This window comes from Natator depressus, chromosome 1 (assembly GCF_965152275.1).
Source record: "Natator depressus isolate rNatDep1 chromosome 1, rNatDep2.hap1, whole genome shotgun sequence".
NCBI classification, from domain to species: domain Eukaryota; kingdom Metazoa; phylum Chordata; order Testudines; family Cheloniidae; genus Natator; species Natator depressus.
This window is the reverse complement of record NC_134234.1, coordinates 331,954,372-331,979,040: the sequence shown is the minus strand read 5'-3', so window position 1 is coordinate 331,979,040 and position 24,669 is coordinate 331,954,372. Positions and strand designations below refer to the sequence as shown.

General features: G+C 44.9%; 1 protein-coding gene across 3 annotated transcripts in view; it reads right to left on the bottom strand.

The window, feature by feature from the left end:
- FAM107B (family with sequence similarity 107 member B) overlaps positions 1–24,669 on the bottom strand; it is a 153,447-nt gene that overhangs the window by 71,854 nt on the left and 56,924 nt on the right. Inside the window, exon 1 of one of the 3 annotated variants that reach the window (XM_074942594.1) lies at positions 8,635–8,787. The exons of the other annotated variants lie outside the window; for them this stretch is intronic. The gene's annotated coding sequence lies outside the window, so the exon portion shown is untranslated. Of the gene's footprint in view, positions 1–8,634; positions 8,788–24,669 lie in introns of those variants that run through there. 3 annotated transcript variants of the gene reach the window in all.

Genomic DNA, 24,669 nt, shown 5'->3' with positions numbered 1-24,669 from the left:
AATGAGAGGAAAGCATGTATGGAATGGGTGAACCAAAATAAATGTATGCTAGGCTTCTTCATTTTCATCTCTATAACAATAGTGGGAAGCTAACTGTATGTCCCACCGTATAGTTTCAACTTGTATAATTGCTCAAGAACAGACTGGAAAAAAATACTGAGAATTAAAATTATTCTGTCAGTTAAATAGGAATTAGGGATTTCTATGCAGCCAGCATACATTTTATGATACTGTACTGCACCAACATTATACAGGATACTGAACTAGATAGTCGGATCTGTTATGGTAGTTCGTATGTTCCTATTCTTGTTATCCTTGGACACCATTCATTCAGAGCTACAAATAAGCAAATATCAATCTGAGATTATCTGACCCCTGAGCTCTACATATATCAAGGAATTCAAAGCTACTAGAGATGAGTTAACTGTATTTTCAACTGAAGAAAACAAAGGCAAATTATACATGAATAACACACAACTAAATTGTAAGAAAATAAGTGCTTTTGTAGGGCCACAATCATCTTATTATTACTAGTCTTCTCTAACAGTAGATTGCAGGCTCCTTGGTAGATCAGGCACGATGTCTTGCTTTGTGTTTGTAAAGCACCATATACGTTTACAGCCATAAATAAGTGAATAATAAGTAACATGCAACAGAGAAATGATTAAATGACTATAGTTTACTGCACAAAACCTGGTGCTACAGCTCCAGGCACCTCCCTTTTTGGGGTGTATGTTACTTTTTAAAGGATATTAGTTTAAGAAAGAAAAACAGAATCCTAGGAAATTCAGAGTTAAGGTTGCACTTCCACAAAAAGCCAGTCACACCCAAGTAAACCACAACCCCAACTCAGTTGCAACAGAGTAGTATTCTCTGAACGGTCTTAAAGAAGCACGTGTGTTCAGCTGGACAACTTCACTTGCAGCTTTATCTGTGAAGTGACTACTACCACTCTACAATTTTAGGTAAGCTATTGGTTTGTTTTTTGTTTTTTTTTTTAAACAATCAACCTTTACAAAAGTGACATACAAATGGGAACAATGGATTTGTAGTTTTTTTGCTGCTATTAAGGCAGCCTGAAGTTTTTGGGGTTGGGTGGGGGGAAAAGGGGAGAGAATTGGTCATCTTTTACATTAGGCTAGACAAGAGCTAGATTTCTGTTTTTCTTGAAAGAATATAGGGACAACTGGAGAACTAGTAAGGCTATGACATCACAGGCACCAAAGGAAGGTGAAACCTGGTTAACTGCGAAGGGAAGTAATTTTTATTGAGATTTTGCATTCCTGTTAACGTCCATTTGACTCAACAGCCCGAGAAACCGTTAGAAGAAAAGCACTTTTGTTAAAGGACAGTCACTCTCACCTCTTCACTTAAGGCCATAGGGCCCAATCTTGTAAACACAAAAACAAGTAACTTTTCATATGCATGTAGTCCCACTGGATTTAGTACTCATCTTAGTAAAGATCCTCATGCACGACCATGCAGGATCAGACCCTAAGAATTGCTTGCAAGGGGTATCTCTGGATTCTCCAGACACTTCCAGCATGATGGGAGATGACCAGATTTGATGTTACTGATATTTCTAAAAGTGAACATTTTTAAAACACCCTTGAAAATACCTTTCAGGCCTTCTTATATATCAGGGATCAGCAAGCTTTGGCACGCAGCCCGCCAGCTGAAGCCCCCTGGCAGGCCGGGCCAGTTTGTTTACCTGCCGCGTCCACCGGTTCGGCTGATCGAGGCTCCCACTGGCCACGGTTCGCTGTCCCAGGCCAATGGGGGCTGCGGGAAGTGGCGCGAGCCGAGGGATGTGCTGGCCCCAGCTTCCCACAGCCCCCATTGGCCTGGAGCGGCAAACCGTGGCCAGTGGGAGCCGCGATTGGCCGAACCTGCGGACGCAGCAGGTAAACAAGTTACCCTGGCGGGCTGTGTGCCAATGGTTGCCAATCCCTGTTATACATTATAAAGAAGCAAATCAAAAGGTGCAAACAAAACCAATTTTCTCCATCTTCTGTATTCCTGTATTTGGAACTGTCAGAAGAAAACCTGAATTCCAAATTTCTAGCAGTTCTTTCTGGGCAATTGTGTGTGTTGGGGTGGGAGGGTAGCAAGCAGGGTTTTTTTAAAATATAAGTTGTTTTCAGTACTTTATTCACTACAGCTCTCCTTCAAGGACACGTTGCCTTGGAAACCTTCTGAATGAAAGGCAATATATTGCAAAATTTATATTGCAAAATATAATGCAAAATTATCATAATCCAAACTGACCCAAAATAAAAAAATAAAAAAATCCTGATGCTGCAAGTGAACATTGGCTGCAAGTGAACATTGGCCTCCTGCCTCAGTTACCTCATGAACTGACCTCCAAGAGACAACTGTATCCCATCCTGCATCTCAGGGAAAGCACAGACATGATTAACCACATACACTCTTTCTTGAAGTACCTTATGGGGCACAACTAAGGGAGAAAACCTAGAAGAGGACTTTAGCAAGTTAACAGGACTGTTCAGTAAACCGTCCATTTCCCTGGCGCTTACACTTACAAGGAAACTGAGGTAGCAAAGACATTTTTACATAAGAACGGCCATACTGGGTCAGACCACAGGTCCATGTAGCCCAGTATCCTGTCTTCCGACAGTGGCCAATGCCAGGTGCCCCAGAGGGAATGAACAGAACAGGTCATCATCAAGTCATCAATCCCCTGTCGCCCATTTTCAAATTAAATAGCAAGTCAACGTATACAGGATTTATTTTTAAGTGCTGCTCATAACCTGACCTACCAGTCATCTTCTTAGCATATGCGCAACGTGCCTAAGGTGGCACGTGACCAGGATTCATCACCGAATTTGGTCTGCTGGTTGGATCATTAACTTTCCCAACCCGGGCCGGGTACTGATGGGGAGAGCGACATGAACGCTGATCCATGCCCCTTGACCTGCCAGTAAGTAATAAAATTTCACTTGGTCCAAAACAGGTTCCTTGCCTTCCTGAGCTACCTGACAATAAGATTTCCACTTTAATTTGAATCTGAATTCAAAAGGTAACTAAACAATTTTGATCCCCATACGTAAGTGTTTTGCTCAGCAAGGATCCAACAGCACATCAAAAAGTGTAAATTAATGCCTTAGAAATCATTTAAGTTTGTATAGAAATATCATACATACATGCCAGCCTAGATCTAGGTTGTATTTATGTACAGCAGAACATTCTTGACCCACTTCTTGTCACGTCCTCTTAAATACCCAGGGATGTTAATTCTATTTTATTATTTTCAGTAGAACAAAGGATAGTGTATAAACATGAGGTCACATGAATGCCTATTCACTGTACACACAAGGCACTGAAAGAATCATTCCATTATCTCCCCCTCATAGAAGCACACTCTCCCCAGAACCCTCCCTCTCATCAAAAAAGACTTTAGTGGATGTTATCACTATAAGCTACCTCTGACTGGCACAGCCTCCTTCTGGAGCAGATGAAACTGAACTCCATGTATTAGCTAGCCCCAGCTGGCACAGGGGTGATGAAGTCAGTGTCCTTCACCAGAGGGGGAAACCCCTTAATATTCAAACAAAAAGTTATGGGCACAAAGGGAAACCCACGATTATATTAAGCTGTTTCAAGGATAAAATATACATCACTGAAACAAATATACTTTGACAGTGAAGCTGAGGGACCAATCACTTCACACTCACCCATTGAGGATACTCCCGCAGAGTTGTCCTGTAGATTTCAGATTCTTAACTTGTTGTATTGTCTGCAGGTGAAATCCACTCAGGCACAGAGGACAAAAACAATTCCCATCTCCCCACTTTGAGGCTGAGTGTGGGATAGGGGAGAAGTCCCTGGTGAAACCATTGAACCCTCCCAACAGTTAGAACCTCTTCCACACCCTTTCATGCCACAGAGTGGTTTCCCACGTGGATTGTACTAAAGGCCAACAATGGTAGCTAGCTAGGATATCCCAGCGAAGGGAAATACAGAATCTGCAATACATCATGGAAGCAAAGGTGCTTCCTATAGGTTGGAATAAAGACATGGGGGAGGGGGGGGCATTTCTCTTCCTCAACGGCATGAACCCTGGTTTCTTGGACTATGTGGGTAAAATGAATTTCACCCTCAATTCCTGACTGCCTTGTTTCTCCCTTTCATTGACAGCATACACCTATGCATTCTCTAGCAACATGAAACCAGAAATGTTAGAAAATAATATATGAAAAACCAAGAAACGAGACATACAGGAAACTGTTTATAGTCCTTGCTCTGGTTGTGAAACTACAATTCTGGACACATCTGCCTAGGCTTATGATGGACTACAGGCCTCATTCTGAATGTAAAGCAAGCCAGATTCAGCTCTGTATTAGAATGTAAACTCCACTAGGCCATTAGAAACACTGGCATGCTTACTACTTTCTTTACCCTACTCTGGATTTTTGATAGCCTATTTGAGATGTTCTTTATATATATATATATATGGCCCAATGGGGGTTCTACACACACAGCAGCCCAAACCCTTTTGGATTATTCATTTATAATCACCAGCTGGAAGCCTGAAACTAAAAATCTGTTCCCTCATCAAAGTCTTTTCTGCATTGCATTTACACACAGATTTGTTACTGTAGGGTTGTGCAAAACAATACATCCAGGATTACATAAATTTTGCCCACAGAACTGCCAACTACCAATCTCGATGTCGTAAGAAAATGTTGTTTTGGACGTTAGTAATTTGTGGATAATCTAAGCGCTATACCCAGATGTACAGATACTCTTTTCTTAACCTGTGTATTATATAATTTTTTAACATTAGCTTTAATAAAATTTCTAGTCATTAAGCAAGCAAAGAGCCCACATGGGAGATTCTGAGGGGTTTTAAGATTACAGTTAGAGAGGAAGTTTTGGTTTGGTTAACCCACGTCCTTCCCCTCTCACAGATGTCAGGACTTTCTGCTGTCAAGCTGAGTTAATCTTCATGCTATTTCCCTCATGTAGGAAGTCACTGACTCAGTTCTCCACTACCACACATTATGCGTGCTCGTTAACACTGACGCAAAGCAGGTGCAAAACCCAATGAGAATGGTCGTGTTTTATACCCATGTAGTGACTACACACAGTGCCAGGCAGTGGAGCGGCTCTTTTCCTAAGATTTTGAACAGAATTGGGTTTCTGTGTTGAGATTAGGGTAAGAGTCCCATCTATACACCCATTTCATACTCTACAGGTCTCTCCTGGTTTTATGGCCTCTCTACCAAAGGCCCACATAAATTTGTACCTTAGATAACAACTACATACACCACAATTAACTGGCACCAAATCCCAATGAAAAAGTGGTTTTCATGCCCCTCTGCTCAGTCAGTCCTGTCCATGTCTCTTTGCTTCACTCCGCATGGTTTGCAGAGAGAGAAAAGGATGGCCCAGTGGTTAGGACATCAGCCTAAGAATTGGGAGACCTGCTCCGCCACCAATTTCCTCTGTGACATTGGGTAAGTCATTTAGTTTCTTTGCCTTTCAGTTCCCCATGGGAAAAAATAGCACTTTCCTATTCCACGGGGATGTTGTGAGAATCAATAAATTAAAAGATTGTGAGCTGCTCACATACTTCACTAAGGGGAGGCCAAAAAAGTACCTAAGATAGAGTCCCCCTTTCCCTTAAATCGTCCCATCTATCTAGAATGGCCTTCCTTAAAGAAGGGACGCTTGTTTGAACTCAGTTTTAAACCACCCTTTTTCATTTAGCTTAGGACTGATTCTCAGCCACACTGTTACATCCTTCCATCTTCCCCTTCTTGTAGCTACATACAAAAATATCTGTTGACTGTTTCTTCCTCTGCTCCATCTTTGTATATCGCTTTTCTGCCTCTGTTCTTCTGAAGAACACTGTACCCAACTCTGTAAACCAATACTGCTCCTTGACCTCGCTGAGAAGCATCGATACCTTATATTCATCATGCTATACAAAAATACATTGAATTGCACCTTTGACTTACTCACCCAAACTGTTCTAAGCCTGGCTGTTACATTAGGCAATTTTATTTTAAAAATCTGCCACCTTAGCAAATGTACACAGACTTTGCTATCACATGTATCAGCTTGTAAAAATACCCGCCCCCAAAAAAGTATAATAGCACTACTGCCAAAAGTGACTCAAAGAACAATCCTTGACTATATACAGCAGCTATATCTAGTGCCCTACCAAAATCACAGTCCATTTTGGTCAATTTCACAGTCACAGGGTTTTTAAAATAGCAAATTTTGCGATTTCAGCTATTTAAATCTGAAATTTCATGGTGTTGTAATTGTAGGAGTCATGACCCAAAAATGACACCCCCCCCCCCAATGACCTGAGTTGGGAGGGGGCAGAACACAAGGTTATTGTAGGGGGGGTTGCGGTACTGGTACCCTTACTCCTGCACTGCTGATGGCGGCAGTGCTGCCTTTAGAGCCGGGCAGCTGGAGAGCAGCGGCTGCTGGCCAGGAGCCCAGATCTGAAGGCAGAGCCACTGCCAGCAACAGCACAGAAGTAAGGATAATATGGTATTCTCATCCTTACTTCTGCGCTGCTGCCTGCAGAGCTGGGCCTTCAGTCAGCAGCCGCCACTCTCCGGCCGCCCAGTTCTGAAGGCAGCAGTGCAGAAGTAAGGGTGGCATGGTATGGTATTGCCACCCTTACTTCTGCACTGCTGCTGGCAGGACACTGCCTTCAGAGCTGGGTGCCCACCCAGTATCTGCCGCTCTCCGACCGCTCAGCTCTGAAGGCAGTGCAGAAGTAAGGGTGGCAATACCATGAAACACCCATCCCTCCCCTTCCCCAAAATAACCTTGCAACCCTCCTGCAACTCCCTCTTGGTCAGGACTCCCAATTTGAGAAACGCTGGTCTCCCCTGTGAAATCTGTATAGTATAGGGTAAAAGCACACAAAAGACTAGGTTTCATGGTCCGTGACGTGTTTTTCATGGCCACAAATTTGGCAGGGCCCTAGCTATGTCATTCAGAAATACCGCTCTCTTTACTGTGTTTTAATTTTACTATACAAAGTCTCAGTGAAACCAAATGTTCATGTGTTCCTGTCCCATTCCTGAGAGTTTGCTACAAACATACATGCACGTATACTAAACTTCAGGCATGAGATTCATTACACAGAACTGAGATCCTGTGCCTTGTCCCACAAACCCTAACAATCCAGTCAAGCACACACGTACTGTATACTAGTCAGACTACATATATCTGATGACCCAATATCAAATGATGTAACAGAAGTAAAAACTTTATATGTAAAGTTATATATATATATATATATATATATATATATATATATATATATATATCCTTCCCCCTACCATCTCAATCAAATGAACACACAGATTTTATTAGCAAAAATATATCTGGGCTGTTAACTTTTTGTACAGGGTTTTAACCCAAAGCACTATGAAAATCTAGTAAATTACAACCTCAAGGCAACTAGGGGAATTTTGACAAAATCATAAACTGTAAGAGTTGGAACCAAGGAGAGCGAAAAAGAAAGAACAAATCTCTGTGGTTTGCTACACAATTTTTTACCATAGGTTTGGTATGACTGGCCCAGGACATTCGCAGCCCATCAGAATTTCAAGGCTGAACACTATTTTCACATTTTAAAAGGTAGACAATACAGGGAATAATTCTGCAATGCTAGGATGATCTAATAGGTCTTGCCACCCTACAATATCTCCGATTGTCTATCCAAGGACACATACATACATTCCTAGACATGTTAGACGTCTGTGAATAATGGAAAGAGGATGCAAGCAGCACACACCTTCCTTTAGCAGGCAGAAGCTGTATGGCACAGCAATGAACTGTTAACACAGAAAAGAGACGCTGGAAAGAGACTCAGGAAATAGTCACGAGAAGAAGTTACTTCGGAGACACATGCTGGCGAACAAAGATACCCCACAAGTTCAAAAAAAGCGTGGTAGCCAAATGCAGGGGAAACCTACCATTATCTGGAAACACACATAACTGTTCTGCTCCAGATTAAAAATGCCTCATGGCCAAGAACCCTGATTTCAGACCCAGACTTAGCTCAGTATCTGTCCAGGGAACCACGATTCACTGAGCAGGATGCATCCTTCCTTTTAAAGGAACAATTAACTCTCCGTGAGGTTTTTGTTTTTTAATTCCCTTTTTATCGCACTTAAGAAAAACCCTACAACCTAGGCACAGAGACCCCCTTCGTTTTCTCTATGGGAGCAGAGAAGGGGCACTCTCTCTGCCCCCCACCCCCAGCTCAGCTCCCTTGATCGCACCCTACGGCATTTGCACCCCACACGGGGCTGCCAGAGGGAACTTTTCCTCAATGAAAGCCCTGGAGCTGCCGCTTCCCTGACTCACACGAGCAGATTTCCAGCACAAGGCGGCGGCGGGGGGTGGGCGGTTTAAATATCTGTCTTTGCTATTCATTAAGTTAGAACAATTTGGGAGAAGGGAGGGTGCTTCCCTCCCCCCCGCCCTGAGCCTCCCTTTAGAAAACAAAAACCCTGGGTTTTATTTCCCCCCAATGCCCCCAGCCAATGCACACACGCCCCCCAACCAGCCCCCAGCAGCGCGTCTTTGTGTGCAATGCAAAGGAGAGCGCGAGCCCCAGACCCAGACACCTACCTCGCCCCTCTGGGCGGCTCTGCCCCTGAGCTGCCACAAAAGGCACCTTCCTCCCGCGCCGCTGCCGCGTTGCGCCCTGCCGCTCCGGGAGAGGGGCTTCCACGCGCGGCGCCGGCCGCGGCTCCTGCCCCACGCGCTCGCGCAGCCCCTCCGGCTCGCGCCGCCGCTGCTGCGCTGCCCGCACACACAGGCAAGCCCTGGCTGCTGCCTGCACGGGGGCGGGGGGAGCTGCACGGGGCTGGCTGCTGAGTCACAGCTCCTCCTCCTCCTCGGCTCCCCGCCCCGCTGGCTGTGCCGTGGCTCTGCACCTAGCCAGCCGGCGCCTCCTTTGTTGTCACGGTCCCCGGGAGGAGGGGGGAAGGGGTCTGCAGAGAGGGGTGGGTTGGGGGCGGCTCACTCGCTGCTGTGAGTTTCCAAAGAAGGGGGCTAGTGAGCGAGGGTTGTGTCTGGGAGGAAGGGCGAATGAGAGGGAGTTGTGACTAGGAGCCCGAGCCCCACACACAACGCCCCCTAAGAGAGAAAAACCCTATGTGCCCCTCTGTCCCACACCACAGTGCCCCTCTGGCTCAGAGAGGAGGAGAGGTGTTGTGTTGGTGATAGGCCAGGAGAGGAATTGTTGTGCATGGTTAAAGTTTTGGACTGGGACTCAGGAGATATGGGATCATGGCATGGCTCTGCCACAGACCCTCTGGTGACCTTGGGGAAATCACTTAGGCCTGGGCTATGCCTCAATATTAGATCGACCTAGAAAAATGTCACACCCTTGTGCAACATGGTTAGGTCGACCTACCTATCCCCGCTGCAGACGCAGCTAGCTAGCTTGACGGAAGAATTCTTCCACCGACCTACCTCCCACCCTAAGAGGGGCAGATTTAAAAATTTTATTAAAGTTAATGTTTAAAATCAAATTTACACAAGTTAAGAGGGAAAGTACTGTACATCTGGGGTTTGGCTTGGGTTATGGGGGATTGCAAGTATCGGTTACAAGGTTCACAAGGTACATACATATCACATAACCAGCATAGATCCAGATTGGGGCGTGGGAGTTTTTAGTGCATTAGTGGATAAATGGGCTCGGGTATGCCACCCATGGAATGTATTAAGAGTCTGAATCAGTATTGGTGTAGAGAATAAGTACATGGGTGGGGTGCGTCCCTCGGTTCGTCAGGGAAGGAAGTGGGTTATTTCCCTGGTCAGCGTTCTCGGTTACTCGACGTGGTACTGTCAATGTCCTGTGATGTGTTCCATGAGCTGTCTCATGAGCCAGGCGTAGCTTACTACAGCGACAGAAAAACTCCTTCCATCAATGTAAGAAGCATCTCCACTACAATGCTACAGCAATACTGCTGAAGCTGTAGCTCTGCCATGGCAGTGTAGACATGCCCTTCATCTCTTTGTGCTTCAGTTTCTCCATCTGTAACATGGGGATTAATTTTTTTCCCTCCCATCCTTTGTCTATCTTGTCTATTTAGACAGGGCAGGGGCTGTCTCTTAATACGTATTTTTATGGTCCCCTAGCACAATAGGGCCCCAAACTGTGAGGCGTGCCCTTCTACGGGGGGCGTGGATGAATGTTTGGGGAGGCGCAGCTGGGCCCAGGCCAGCCCCTCGGGGGGGCGGAGAGGGAGCATCACCCAGCTCTGCTCCCGGCTACGGCTGCTGGCCATGGCTCCCAGATCCCTTACCCCTGTCCATGTCTTCCCCCCCGCCCCGGCCCTCCAGGAGCCGCAGCCCCACTCCTGGCCTCAGCTCAGGGAGGGGGCATGGACAGGGATAAGGGGGGGCATGAGGTAAAAATTTTGGGGACCACTGCTTTAGGCAGTACCATAATACAAATAATGCAAAACAAAAAGGGTAAGGAAGGAGAGTGGGAAAAGAGGCGGCTATGGATGAAAGGGTTTCATGTCAATTGTATAATTCCCAGGCTTTCCAGTTTTACTCACCGGCTAAGAGCTGTGATTTAGGGCTCCTTAATTTTGTGGTTGTTTCTCTCTTAAAAGAGGAAACAGATCAAATTGTAGTGGATTGAACCTTAGAGCAGGGGGAAAACATGGCTTGCTTTAATTGTTTTTCTAAAGATATCAAGATATTTTCTAAAGATATCAACGCATTAAATCCTTTGGGTGACCTCATTCGTCCAAGAAAGTGACTCATTCCTTTCTTTGTCAGAGGGTAATCTCAAACTGTATTTTTGTTTTAATTTCCCTTCCCCCACCCATTTATTTCTTCTCTTTTCTTTATCCAAAAACATAACAACTCCATCCCATCCCCCATTTATATTTCTGCCAATCACTACATGCGAGTTGAGGACCCAGTCCTGCCATTGGATCCCTGTGGACAGACCTATACGTCCATGTGGATCCAACTGTAGCATGAGGGTGTAACTGATCATTATAGTGTATCTGAAACTGCAGAAGATCAGATGGAAATCTGTTTCAGTACAAGTAAGACATGCAGGAGAAGTGAAAGACAATTTGGAACAATGGTACAGATACTTTGAGAATGCACAAATCATAAATGAGCCTTCTTGGATGAAGTGTTAATTGGAATGCATGTTTTACATATTTGGATTCACCCAGTCACTCTGTGTATTTATTACAAGGAAACTTTTCTTTAGCAAATGACTTGGATTGCAGTGAAGGATGATTGCAATGACAGCAGAATTTTGAATCATACAAATCATGATTGATCGTTACCTGTTAGTTTCACTCCCTCTGGGGCACCTGGCATTGGCCACTGTCGGTAGACAGGATACTGGGCTGGATGGACCTTTGGTCTGACCCAGTGTGGTCGTTCTTATGTTCTTATGGACATCTTTATGGCACTCAGCCATGCCACCTCAGGCTCGCACCTCGTGAGCTAAGCAGGGATGGGCAATAAGCAATACAGTTCTTGAATATGGGAGACCTTCAAGAAAAAAAACCCACAATTTGTTGAATAAAAGGTTCCAGGGGTTCAGAAGGCGGCGAGGCACTCTTTTCACTGAATCAGTGCCACAACATAGTGTGTCCAATGCCCCAGCATGGTTATGGGGATAAGTGTGTGGTTGGAAGTACTGTTTTTTCAAGGGTAAGATGTAAAGCTGAAGCCATGACCACTTGTGGTTATTAAGGATTGCTTGGCACTTTCTGTGAGGCCAGGTCTTCACTCAGAGAAAAGGCTGTGATGCTGGGCAAGTCACCAAAAACAACATTTTTTGTGGGTGGCCATGAAATTGTGTAAAAAGAAAAGGAGGCCTTGTGGCACCTTAGAGACTAACCAATTTATTTGAGCATGAGCTTTCGTGAGCTACAGCTCATTTCATCGGATGAAATTGTGTGTTCCTTATTTTCTGGGTGCCCTGAACTTAGGACACCAAAGATCAGATTTGCAGATGTGCTGAATGCTCACAACTACAACTGAAGTCCACTGGAGCTGTGCTGTGAACAAAGTACTATAAAATACTATGTCCTCTGAAAAATCAGCCCACAGGCATCTCAGGTTGGGTACCCAAAATTAATGGACAATTTTGACAATTTCAGCCTCAGTCATTCAATGCCTCAGCTCCCCATCTGTAAAAGGGGGCTGATAATACCACTACCAATGCATTGTGAAGATAAATTTATTAATGTTTCTGGAGCACTCATACACTACAGAGAGAGCACCATAGAAATGTCTAGGAGGAAATTAACAATTCTGTATTGAGTGCAGGGTTTAGATAGTATGCAGTAAACTTGACGTGGGACCACTCACTGAATGAGGAGCACTGAATGAAGCAGATGTCTGTGGAAAAATAGTATGTGATCATGTAATTAAAGACTCTTGTAATGCATATGCACAAGGGTAATAAATTAAGGCTGCACAAGCAACCCTAACTGTGGCATTTCCTAACTTTTGAGTGCTTGACTTGCAACCTTAATATCCTTTTCACATAATTTCCGTATATAATTATTAGTAATTCAGTAGCACTTAGAGGCCCAAGATTGAGTCTGCATTGTGCTACGCACTGCACAAACACATAGTGAGAGACAGTTCCTTCCATGAAGCTCTCACTGTCTCTATAGACAAGACAGACAAAGGGTGAGAGAGGCGCGGGGCGTGAAATGACTTCCCAAGGTTGCACATCAGCAGCAGTCAGGAATGAAACCCTACTGTCCTAACTCCTCATCTGGTGCCTTTTCCACTAAATTACACTGCCTCTTGAAGTAATGAGTGTAGTGAACTCTAGACAGCACTGGCAAAATTCTTAGGGACCCTTCTGGGTAAAAGGCACTATACAAACATAAGATATCATTTTTTACCAAAAATAGTTTATTGGAATCCCAGCCATGAATGAGCTGGCTGCACTTCAGAGCATCTCTCAGACTGAAAGATACACTGGAAATATTTAACAAGATATGCCTTCTTTTTTATTAACATTTATGGCCAAAAGTACATAGTCATTTCATTTTATAAACATGATGTGACATGATCACTTAGCATGCTTATAAATCAAATGGTTTCTATTGCATATCTTGATTTTTCTTATCTGTTTGTGTTTATATTTTGTTAAAAAGAAACAATAAAAAACAATATTACATTATTTAGACTATAAGCTCTTTGGGGCGGGAACTGTTTCTTAATGGATGTCTGCATAGTGCCCAGAAAAATGGGGTCCTGGTTTCAGTTGGGGTCTCTACATGCTACTGCAATAAGATATTAAATAATCATAATGTATTTTATCTTCCCCATGTTTTTGCAACAGACGCTGCTTGCGTCAACCAGTGTCATTCCATTGAGTTCAAAGGAGCAACACTGATTTACATCAGATGAGGATCTAGTCCTCTGTGTTCGAATTTGTTTATTTTTAAAATGGTTGTCTAGACTTTTCATAAACTAAAACAATATGACTGTAGGTTTCTGTGGTCATTTTTCTGTGCTACAACTTAGCAGAGACATCAGTTTTGTATCTGAACAAACATCTGCTATACACATATATACAGGATATGAACAACATGAAATTTTAGTTTTCTCTTTTTTTCTTTACATAAAGCCTGGGGCATAAAAGGGATTTCCTCAGAGTTTTCCTGTGTATTTGAAATTAAGATCGGGATGCCACCTTGGTTTCCTCTTTTTCTAAGCATTCAGTGAAAGGAAATGATTCTGGATCAAATCACAAAGAGAACTGAAAAAACCAGAATACTGCACATGCAGTCATTCAGAAGCTTAATTATCTATTATACTGTATCTTTATGTAGGGGGGATAATAGATACATCCCATATGTTAATAGTTGGACCTTGTGGTTGACCTACAGCTCAAATAATCCATATTGTGATTAATGCTACACAGCTGGATACAAAATATGTTTGTTCCACAGGCTGCAGGACAAAGGGGGATTCTATTTACAGCAGAATTTTATTTGATAACTGCTTTAGAAATCATTCTTACCACTACCTACATGTTGGGCTCTATTATGCTGAGAACCTTAACAGATACTCGGTCGGTACTCTTTCGACTGGGACTTAGAAGATGTGGGGTCTGTTCCTGTCACTACTATTAGCCTGGTGGGTGGTGTTGGGCAAGTCACTTTCTGTGCTTCAGTTTCCCCATCTGTAAAATCACAGAATCATAGAAATGTAGGACTGGAAGGGACCTCGAGAGGTCATTTAGTCATCCCCCATGCAGAGGCAGGACCAACTATACCTAGATCATCCCTGTTTGTCTAACCTGTTATTAAAAACCTCCAATAATGGGGATTCCACAACCTCCCTTGGAAGCCTAGTCCAGTTCATAACTATCCTTATAGTTAGAAAGTTTTTCCTCATATCTAACCTCAAGCTCTCTTGCTGCAGATTAAGCAAATTACTTCTTGTCCTACCTTCAGTGAACGTGGAGAACACTTGATCACCATCATCTTTATAACAGCCCTTAGCATACTTGAAGACTGTTATCAAGTCCCCCCTCAGTCTTCCTTTCTCAAGATTTAAACACGCCCAGACCTTTTGCCTTTCCTCATAGTCAAGTTTTCTAAAAAAAATCATCATTTTTGTTGCCCTATTCTGGACTCTCTACAATTTGTTCACATCTTTCTTAAAATGTGGCCCTCAAAGCTGGACACAGCACTTCATATGAGGCCTCACAAGTGCCAAGTAGAGTGAGATAATTACCTCTTGTATCTTAAAAGTAACATTCCTCTTAATACACCCCAGAATAAGATTAGCCTTTTTGGCAACTGCATCACATTGTTGACTTATTCAGTTTGTGATCTACTATAACCCTCAGATCCTTTTCAGCAGTACCACTGCCTAGACAGTTATTCCCCATTTTGTATCTGTGCATTTGATTTTTCCTTCCTAAATGTAGTACTTTGCACTTGTCTTTATTGAATTTCATCTTGTTGATTTTGGATGAATTCCTCTATTTGTCAAGGCCATTTTGAACCATAATCCTATCCTCCAAAGTGCTAGCCACTCCTCCCAGCTTGGTGTCGTTTGCAAATTTTATAAGCATACTCTCCACTCCACTATCCAAGTAATTAATGAAAATATTGACTGATAATAGACCCAGGACAGACACCTGCAGGACCCCACTAGATGAGGGATAAAATGGGGATAATGATACTGACCTCTTGAGTAAAGCAGTTTGAGATCTAATACTGAAGAGTGCAATATAAGAGATGGGTATTATTATTCATAGGATTAGGTCCTGTATGCCATCTATGCTGTGAATTTTTTTCTGCACCTTCCTTCTTATCTTGTATTTGTTACTTGTACATATCTAGTTACTGCCCGTTAACACAATCATTTTAATGTTTGCCTTCTCTTGTTGTCATTATTCAAAATTGTTATAGCACCATAAATTGTAACACTGTGCATGACAAACAGAGGGAGATACACTCCTATAAAGAAAGTCTATATTTCTGAGACTATATATGGGTTTGGTACTGAATGTACGAGTGATCTCTCTCTAGACACAATGCACATCCCATAAATGTACAGCATATGGTCCTGTGGAACACTCATAAAATCATGAAATCAAGTTCTTCAACAGAACAACTGTAATATGTGGTAAGGGAGTGCCCATTGTAACCAGAACTGTAATATGCAAATTGCAATGCATTGCAATTTGAGACTGTAATTTACTAAATGTTTGTACAATGCCTAGCACAATAGGGCTTTCATTTGATTGGCCTTTATGTACTATCAAAATATAAAATGTTAAATAATAAATGTTAATATTCCACTATAGCCTCTGAGAAGTTCCAATCTGTACAACTAGACATTACACATCTGGGCTGTAATGCAGGCCGGAGTGGGTGGGGGGGGTGGGTTTTGTTAGTTTTCTTGGTTATTTTATTTATTAAAAATGTTACTTCATTAACTGTCTGTGCTGTGGGTGCCTTTACAGCAATTAAAATTGACAATTTCACATAATTTCCCAGTAAAACAATCAACAGCTCAGTCCATCAGGGAGCGGAAAATAATCAAACATCCCCCTCCACAATGCTCCTAAAAACACGGTTTTAAAAAATGTAACAACATCTGTCAAACAGTTTGAGTCCTCTTCCTCCCACCTTTCCTCAGTGTAACCCTTACACTTCCATGACTTCAATGGGATTATTCACATGCTTAAAGTTAAACATTCACTTCAGTGCTTTGGTGGATTAGGGCTCTTTAGCATCTTTCATCTAACACTCTCAAAATACTTTACAAACCTTGGTTAAACCTCAGCACTCATACAAAGCAGGTATATAACTTCTATCTAACTTCTTTCCAGTGTGCCCATCATCACAGCATCTGAACAACAGTTTAACAGATGGGGAAACTGAGGTTAAGGGCCTGATTTTTGAGGGGCTGAACACTCAACTCCACTTGAAATCAGTGGGAGCTGTACAGCTCAGTCCATGTGGAAATTAGGCCCTAAGTGGTTTACCCACAGTAAATTGGTGACAGTGCTCAAAATAAAACGCAGAACTCCTGACTCCCAGTCCCATAGTCCAGCAGTTCTCAGACTTCATTGCACTATGACCCCCTTCTGACAACTAAAACTATTACATGACCCCAGGAGGGGGGACTGAAGCCTGAACCTGCCCAAGCCCCACCGCTCCGGGGGGGAAGCCCAAGGGCTTCAGCCCTAGACAGGGGGCCTGTAACCTGAGCCACGATACCCAGGGTTAAAGCCGAAGCCTGAGCCCCCACTGCCCAGGGCTTTAGCCCTCTGGCTTCAGCTTTGGCCTTCGATGGTGGGGCTCAGGCTTCGGCTTCTGCCCTGGGCAATGGGGCTCGGGTTTCAGCCCCAGGCCGCAGCAAGTCTAACACCAGCCCTGGCGACCCCATTAAAATGCGGTTGCGACCCACTTTGGGGTCCGGACCCACAGTTCGAGAACCCCTTCCATAGTCTAACTACAAGACACACACCCTGCTCACTGTATGCTCACATATAATATGTACAAATATTTCACAGTGTGTTTTCATTTTTCTTTCCTCATAGTTCTCAGTGAAATATACTTGAACATGTGGGATGAAATCCTGGCCCCACTGAACTCTGTGGGAATTTCACCCATGAACTATACTTCTGGCATGGACTGTCTCATACGCTATGCCCTGGTCTACACTAGGAGTTTAGGTCAAATTTAGCAGCGTTAAATCGATGTAAACCTGCACCCGTCCACACGATGAAGCCCTTTTTTTCAACTTAAAGGGCTCTTAAAATCGATTTCCTTAATCCACCTCTGACAAGTGGATTAGCGCTTAAATCGGCCTTGCCGGGTCGAATTTGGGGTACTGTGGACGCAATTAGACGGTATTGGCCTCCGGGAGCTACCCCAGAGTGCTCTATTGTGACTGCTCTGGCCAGCACTCTCAACGCAGATGCACTGGCCAGGTAGACAGGAAAAGGCCCGCAAACTTTTGAATTTCAATTTCCTGTTTGCATGGTCACCTGCAGCTTGCCACGCTGGCCAGAGCTCATCAGCAGAGGTGACCATGCAGAGCTCATCAGCAGAGGTGACCATGATGGAGTACCAGAATCGCAAAAGAGCTCCAGCATGGACCGAACGGGAGGTGCGGGATCTGATCGCTGTATGGGGAGAGGAATCCGTGCTATCAGAACTCCGTTCCAGTTTTCAAAATGCCAAAACATTTGTCAAAATCTCCCAGGGCATGAAGGACAGAGGCCATAACAGGGACCCGAAGCAATGCCGCATGAAACTTAAGGAGCTGAGGCAAGCCTACCAGAAAACCAGAGAGGCAAACGGCCGCTCCAGGTCAGAGCCCCAAACATGCCGCTTCTATGATGAGCTGCATGCCATTTTAGGGGGTTCAGCCACCACTACCCCAGCCAGGTTGTTTGACTCCTTCAATGGAGATGGAGGCAACACAGAAGCAGGTTTTGGGGACGAGAAGATGATGATGATGAAGTTGTAGATAGCCCACAGGAAGCAAGCGGAGAAACCGGTTTTCCCGACAGCCAGGAACTGTTTCTCACCCTGGACCTGGAGGCAGTCCCCCCAAACCCACCCAAGGCTGCCTCCCGGACCCACCAGGCAGAGAAGGGACCTCTGGTGAGTGTACCTTTTAAAATAATATACATGTTTTAAAAGCAAGCATGTTTAATGATTCATTTGCCCTGGCATTTGCTGCTCTCCTGGATGTACTCCCAAAGCCTTTGCAAAAGGTTTCTGGGGAGGGCAGCCTTATTCCACCCACCATGGTAGGACAATTTACCACACCAGGCCAGTAGCACGTACTCGGGAATCATTGTAGAACAAAGCATTGCAGTGTATGTTTGCTGGCATTCAAACAACATCTGTTCTTTATCTCTCTGTGTTATCCTGGTCATCTGGTTGAAATAGGGTGCTTTTCTTAAGGGGACATGCAGAGGTGCCCATTCCTGCTGGGTTGTTTGCCTGTGGCTGAACAGAAATGTTCCCCGCTGTTAGCCATGGGGGGGGGAGGGGTGAAGGGGCTAGCCACGTGGTGGGGGGAGGCAAAATGCGACCTTGGAATGAAAGCACATGTGCTGTGTATGTAATGTTAACAGCAAGGTTTACTGTGAAAGAGTGTAGCCATTGTTCTAGAAAATGTGTCTTTTTAAATACCACTGCCTCTTTTTTTTCCACCAGCTGCATGTGTTTCAATGATCACAGGATCTTCTCCTTCCCAGAGGCTAGTGAAGATTAGAAAGCGAAAAAAATGCACTCGTGATGAAATGTTCTCTGAGCTCATGCTGTCCTCCCACACTGACATAGCACAAACGAATGCGTGGAGGCAGACAATGACAGAGTGCAGGAAAGCACAATATGATTGGGAGGAGAGGTGGCAGGCTGAAGAGAGTAAGTGGCGGGCTGAAGAGAGTAAGTGGCAGGCTGAAGACAGGGCTGAAGCTCAAATGTGGCGGCAGCGTGATGAGAAGAGGTAGGATTCAATGCTGAGGCTGCTGGAGGATCAAACCAATATGCTCCAGCGTATGGCTGAGCTGCAGGAAAGGCTGCAGGAGCACAGACCGCCGCTACAGCCCCTGTGTAACCAACCACCCTCCTCCCCAAGCTCCATAGCCTCCTCACCCAGACGCCCAAGAACGCGGTGGGGGGGCCTCCGGCCACCCGGCCACTCCACCCCAGAGGATTGCCCAAGCAACAGAAGGCTGGCATTCAATAAGTTTTAAAGTTTTAAACTTTTAAAGTGCTGTGTGCCCTTGTCCTTCCCTCCTCCACCAGCCCTCCTGGTGCTTCTCTCCTCCACCACCCCTCCTGGGCTATCTTGGTAGTTATCCCCCTATTTGTGTGATGAATAAATAAAGAATCCATGAATGTGAAGCAACAATGACTTTATTGCCTCTGCAAGCGGTGATCGAAGGGAGGAGATGGTTAGCTTACAGGGAAGTAGAGTGAACCAAGAGGCGGTGGGTTTCATCATGGAGAAACAAACAGAACTTTCACACCGTAGCCTGTCCAGTCAGGAAACTGGTTTTCAAAGCTTCTCTGATGCGCACCGCGCCCTCCTGTGCTCTTCTAACCGCCCTGGTGTCTGGCTGTGAGAAACCAGCAGCCAGGCAATTTGCCTCAACCTCCCACCCTGCCATAAACGTCTCCCCCTTGCTCTCACAGATATTGTGGAGCGCACAGCAAGCAGTAATAACAGTGAGAATATTGGTTTCGCTGAGGTCTAACCGAGTCAGTAAACTGCGCCAGCGCGCTTTTAAAAGTCCAAATGCACATTCTACCACCATTCTGCACTTGCTCAGCCTGTAGTTGAACAGCTCCTGACTACTGTCCGGGCTGCCTGTGTATGGCTTCATGAGCCATGGCATTAAGGGGTAGGCTGGGTCCCCAAGGATAACTATAGGCATTTCAACATCCCCAACAGTTATTTTCTGGTCTGGAAAGTAAGTCCCTTGCTGCAGCTCTTCAGACAGACCAGAGTTCCTGAAGATGCGAGCGTCATGTACCTTTCCCGGCCATCCCACGTTGATGTTGGTGAAACGTCCCTTGTGATCCACCAGTGCTTGCAGCACCATTGAAAAGTACCCCTTGCGGTTTATGTACTTGCCGGCTTGGTGCTTCAGTGCCAAGATAGGGATATGGCTTCCGTCTATGGCCCCACCACAGTTAGGGAATCCCATTGCAGCAAAGCCATCCACTATGACCTGCACATTTCCCAGGGTCACTACCCTTGATATCAGCAGATCTTTGATTGCGTTGGCTACTTGCATCACAGCAGCCCCCACAGTAGATTTGCCCACTCCAAATTGATTCCCGACTCACCGGTAGCTATCTGGCGTTGAAAGCTTCCACAGGGCTATTGCCACTCGCTTCTCAACTGTGAGGGCTGCTCTCATCTTGGTATTCTTGCGCCTCAGGGCAGGGGAAAGCAAGTCACAAAGTTGCATGAAAGTGCCCTTATGCATGCGAAAGTTTCGCAACCACTGGGAATCGTCCCAGACCTGCAACACTATGCGGTCCCACCAGTCTGTGCTTGTTTCCCGAGCCCAGAATCGGCCTTCCACCGCATGAACCTGCCCCATTAGGCACATGATGCCCACATTGCCAGGGCCCCTGCTTTGAGAGAAGTCTGTGTCCATGTCCTCATCACTCACATCACCGCACTGACGTCGCCTACTCGCCCGGTATCACTTTGGCAGGTTCTGGTGCTGCATATACCACTGGATAATGTGCCTGGTGTTTAATGTGCTCCTAATTGCCAAAGTGATCTGAGCGGGCTCCATGCTTGCCATGGTATGGCGTCTGCACAGAAAAAAGGCGCGGAACAATTGTCTGCCGTTGCCCTGATGGAGGGAGGGGCGACTGACGACATGGCTTACAGGGTTGGCTTACAGGGAATTAAAATCAACAAAGGGGGTGGCTTTGCGAGAAACTGAATGGCCCCCTCAAGGATAGAACTCAAAACCTCAAGGACAGAACTCAAAACTGGGTTTAGCAGGCCGTTGATTTCACAGAGGGAAGGAGGGAGGGAGGAGAAAATGAATACAAAACAAATCTGGTCTATTTCTTGTTTTGAGCCACTTCATCTATCTTTATACATCTTGCTGGCAGCAGACTGTGCAGTACGACCGCTAGCCGTCATCATCTTCTGGGTGCTCGGCAGAAGACGGTGCAGCATGATGACTAGCCATCATCTTCTGCTGGCTGGAGGTTAAAAGACAGCGCACTGCCGGTGGGAGTGAATCGCCACGAGACGAAACAAGGGAAATGACCTGGCTGAGTCACTCCTATGTTTCCCAGGCGCCCGATTAAAAGAGCACCCAGGACTAAGTCGATGACGGCTACCAGTCATACTGCACTGTCTGCTGCCAAAAGGCAATTAACTGCTGCTGTGTAGCAATGCAGTACCACGTCTGCCAGCACCCAGGAGACATACGGTGATGGTTAGCTGAGTGGGCTCCATGCTTGCCGTGGTATGGCGTCTGCACAGGTAACTCAAGAAAAAAGGCGCAAAACGATTGTCTGTCCTTGCTTTCATGGAGGGAGGGAGGGAACGGGGGCCTGACGATATGTACCCAGAACCACCCACGACAATGTTTTAGCCCCATCAGGCACTGGGATTTCTACCCAGAATTCAAATGGGCGGCGGAGACTGCGGGAACTGTGGGATAGCCACCCACAGTGCAATGCTCCGGAAGTCGACGGTTGCCTCGGTACTGTGGACACACTCCGCTGACTACATGCACTTAGAGCACTTGTGTGGGGACACACACAATCAACTGTATAAAAACGCTTTCTACAAAACCGATTTCTATAAATTTGACCTAATTTCGTAGTGTAGACATACCCTATGTTTGCACAGTACCTAGCAAAACGGGGCCCTGATCTCAGTTGATCTCTGCACCACCATAATAGTAGAAGCTATGAGAAATTCTAAATTTTTAAAAAAAGAAAAGGAGTACTTGTGGCACCTTAGAGACTAACCAATTTATTTGAGCATAAGCTTTCGTGAGCTACTGCTCACTTCATCGGATGCATACTGTGGAAAGTATAGAAGATCTTTTTATACACACAAAGCATGAAAAAATGGGTGTTTACCACTACAAAAGGTTTTCTCTCCCCCCACCCCACTCTCCTACTGGTAATAGCTTATCTAAAGTGATCACTCTCCTTACAATGTGTATGATAATCAAGTTGGGCCATTTCCAGCACAAATCCAGGTTTTCTCCCCCCTGGATTTGTGCTGGAAATGGCCCAACTTGATTATCATACACATTGTAAGGAGAGTGATCACTTTAGATAAGCTATTACCAGCAGGAGAGTGGGGTGGGGGGAGAGAAAACCTTTTGTAGTGGTAAACACCCATTTTTTCATGCTTTGTGTGTATAAAAAGATCTTCTATACTTTCCACAGTATGCATCCGATGAAGTGAGCTGTAGCTCACGAAAGCTTATGCTCAAATAAACTGGTTAGTCTCTAAGGTGCCACAAGTACTCCTTTCCTTTTTGCGAATACAGACTAACACGGCTGTTACTCTGAAACCTAAATTTTTAAACAGTTTTTAAATATGTATTCCTGGTTTCCCCTTGAAATTAATCATCATCATACCCAGTTTGCCATGTTTCTATCTCTCCCCCCACCATTTTAGTAACCAGCTGACATTCCTTATAAAGAAATCAGCAGGCTGAGCAACATTGTGGCTAGTCTTAGGTCCTTTGAGGCTTTATTATTGACTGACCATATCACAGCTGAGGTTGCTGGTAAATTATATATCCTCTGCCTACAAGCATCTGCCCCATGGCTGTTCTCCCCTCATAATAAAACCTTATCAAATCCTGCATGTTTTGTGCAATTTCAGAGATTACAATTTCAGAAGTGGCATTCCCAATGAGCACAAGTGAGATAAATTACTAAGTATGGTAAACACAAATGCTCAGGAGTATAGCTTAACACTTCCAACCCAGCTTCCGTCACAAACAGTCATGTGCAGCTTTCAGTTAAATAACACATCACCAGTCCCATTCATGTTGACTGCTACGTCACCACAAAAGCGAGTTAAAAACTCGATGCCTTTCTGCCTAGCAATAGGGCTGCCCACAAACAAATACTTCCACTTCTAGGAATTATGTGTGTGACAAATCAATATCCTAGTGGTAACCCAAGGGAAAAATACCAGATAGGCTGCTCTCTTCCAAAGGTCAGTCTGTTTCTTCTTTGCTTTACTACAGGCAGGATAAAGCCTTGGGAGATGCCTGACGTTCAGTCCAAATTACAAGTAATGCATTTAATTTATGAGACAAATGAATGTCAGAAGGGAACTGGAAAGAGAAAGTGCGTCTTTGACATTATAGCACCCCAGGCGTTGCAATGTATAGGGAACATTCTGATCCAAGAAGAGATCAAACTGTATCAATATTGAGGAGAATCCATTGGTCCAGTTTATAACTCCCTGAAAAAAATCTAACAATATGATGGAACATTTTCATTTCCGTTGCCTTCCACACTCATTAGCAGCACTATAAAACCCTGATTTTTCATTTGTATTGTAGCTTTTATTAAGACTCACCTCTTTTTTCAGACAGCCTTAAAATTATGACTGTGTGGAGTTTTATGCTGTCTTTTATTGCAAACCAATCATGTATATTTTGGCACTAGTACATGGTGTATTTTTTATGCATGATTAAACTTTTTTATCTGTACAGTTAGAATTGTAGAATATAAAGAGGGCTTTTGGGTTTGCCTGGTTGTGTGGGTGGGTGGGTGGTGTGTTTTTTGTTTTTGCATCCTACACTAGAGATAGCTGTTTCTGGCAATCAAATTAATGAAGATCATGACTGAACTCTTCCAAACCAGGGTTCCACAGGAGTTTAATGCAATGTGTGATTGATATAAGTTACTCAAACCATAAATTACAATCCTAAATACATATTTATTTTCATAGAACTTCTTCTATCGAATTATACCCCCCTACCCGCAGATGCACACATGGAGTGGTCTCTTTCATCTCCCAGGGAAGTAGAGACACAGTTGCTTCCATGACACCATCCCTTGTGAAGGGCATTCAGTAGGTCCGGATTGGCACTGAGGAAGGGGACAGAGACGGGACAGGCTGGGGACAGGAATCAGAGGACTGAGATTTGGAGGGGACATCCTTCCAAATTCCACCTACCCTGCATAGATTCTGAGAAAAAAATAAACACAGCCTAAGGCAGTATTTTCTTTCCCACAGATCACTTAGGGGAAGCTATGGCCAGAGACACCCTGGTAGCATGGTTGGAATGGACCCACCCCACTAGAGAGTGGAGCAGTGTACTGGGGCAAAGTAATAGTGTAGGACCCGCTGTGCCCAAATGGCTGTGGTCTCCATGGATACTTCATCTTCAGCCCCACCACGTATTCTGCAAAGAAGTAAACCTGCCCCCAGGGGCATGCGCAATGGGGGACAAGCAGGACCACAGCTCTCCCCCCGCCCCCCTCCAGATCAGCAGGGGCACAGAGCCGTGAGAGTGAGCTCCTCTGACCCAGCCCGGGCAGGAGATGACAACTCCGGCCCTGGGGCGGTGAGGGGAGATCCAGTTCCTCCAGCTGCTGGGGGAAGAGTGAGCTCCACCGACCCCAGGACCACTGGGGGATG